Source organism: Solanum stenotomum, chromosome 9 (assembly GCF_019186545.1).
Source record: "Solanum stenotomum isolate F172 chromosome 9, ASM1918654v1, whole genome shotgun sequence".
In the NCBI taxonomy this organism is placed as follows: domain Eukaryota; kingdom Viridiplantae; phylum Streptophyta; class Magnoliopsida; order Solanales; family Solanaceae; genus Solanum; species Solanum stenotomum.
This window is the reverse complement of record NC_064290.1, coordinates 54,403,769-54,405,496: the sequence shown is the minus strand read 5'-3', so window position 1 is coordinate 54,405,496 and position 1,728 is coordinate 54,403,769.

Below are 1,728 nucleotides of genomic sequence, written 5' to 3'. Positions count from 1 at the left end.
TTTTTTTTTTTTTTTTTTGGGTAAAATTTCATATGTTATTCATTCATTGGTCACTTTTTATTTTTATTCAAAATTCATTATTTAAGAATTGCTTTTGACACAAATGACAATGTTATCATTTAATTTGTCACTTTACATGTCATTCGTGAATGTAACACACACCTCCTATAATTTTGTTGATTGAAAAAAAAGTATCAAAATGACACAATTGAACTCTACATGAGGTGTTTAGAATGAACATCATCTAGTTAAGATGTCCAAGTGAAACTTCGTGTCAACTTTAAGGGATCACCAATAAATTAGGCCTTAAATTAATAATGAGTTATATATTGCGACAAGTCCTGATCATCCTAGACAAATGGTCCACACTATTTGTGAAGAAAAGTTAAAATATTTATTAAAATAGTCAACTAGAAATTTTATCTATTAGTCAAAGACAAATTTTCTTGGGAATCTTTATTAGATTTAGAAAAAGAAAACATAAAAATACTAATCAAATGGGAATTTTGCAAAATTTTTGGTTATTTCACTTTCCATTTTTCTTGTGGACTTTCTTTATAGGAAAAATTAATTGATGTAACAATTTCAACCCTCTTATTATTTTTTATATAGTGATATTTTAAAAAAACTACGACATATAGTGATATCCATAAATAGCTCTATTTATGAAGTAGTTTTAGAACTAATGAAAAATGATTTTATTTTTCTCTTTTTTTTTCTTTTTTTTTAAATTGGACATTTTATTCATCTTTCAAACAAAAGTACAAAAGGGGCTTATATCAATTTATTCAAATAAAATATGTATAGGGTAGTGGAACTATGTGTCAATGAACTAATTAATGGCAAAAAAAGGACATAATTCTGAGTCAGCTTTATTGATAAGATAAAGTTATTAAAGATATACATTACCAGTGGCGGAGCCAGGATTTTCGTCAAGGGTGTTCATATTTTAGGACAAGTAAAAAAATAAACCTTGCTAGTCAAATTATAAGATTGGCTTCAAATATTAAATAAACAAAATGTTCAAGCCTGGGATCGAACCCAGGCTGAATTTTGCCTTTTCTAAGAGAACAAACGAAATAATGAAAAAAATTAAAGAAAACGCCAACACTTGGGTTCGAACCCGGAACGCTGAGGCAACTTTGCACAGCCTTAACCGTTGGGCTGTCAACCTTTATTGTGTCAAGGTTGTTCAACAGTTAGTATATATCCAAAACACTCGATATTTAGTATATATACTCGTAAAAAATTTCCGACGAAGGTTGTTCATCTGACCACCCTCACCATGTCATAGCTCCGCCCCTGTACATTACTCCTTCAGTTCCATAATACTTAACACAGAGAATTAATTAAATTAAATTAATTTAATACTATTATAAAATTAAAATTTTGATATTAAAAAATAAATGAAAAATATTATAAGTTGTAATTTTTCTTATATCAATATAGTGAAAAAAATATATCTTCAAATATTAATTAAAATTTGAGTAATTTAACTCTCAAGAACTATAATGTGATAAGTATTTTGGAATTGACGGTGTAATTAAAAAATATATATATCAAACGTTGAAATTGACAAGATATATATTTTTTGAATAGTTAAAGTTGACAAAGCTGTAGTGGTTTCCTTTTTGACTTTTTTACAAATCCTTAAAAATTAAAATGTGTTTAAATTCTGAATAATGTGAAAAGATGTTTATCCATGGAGTTGACTACGATTTCATGGTG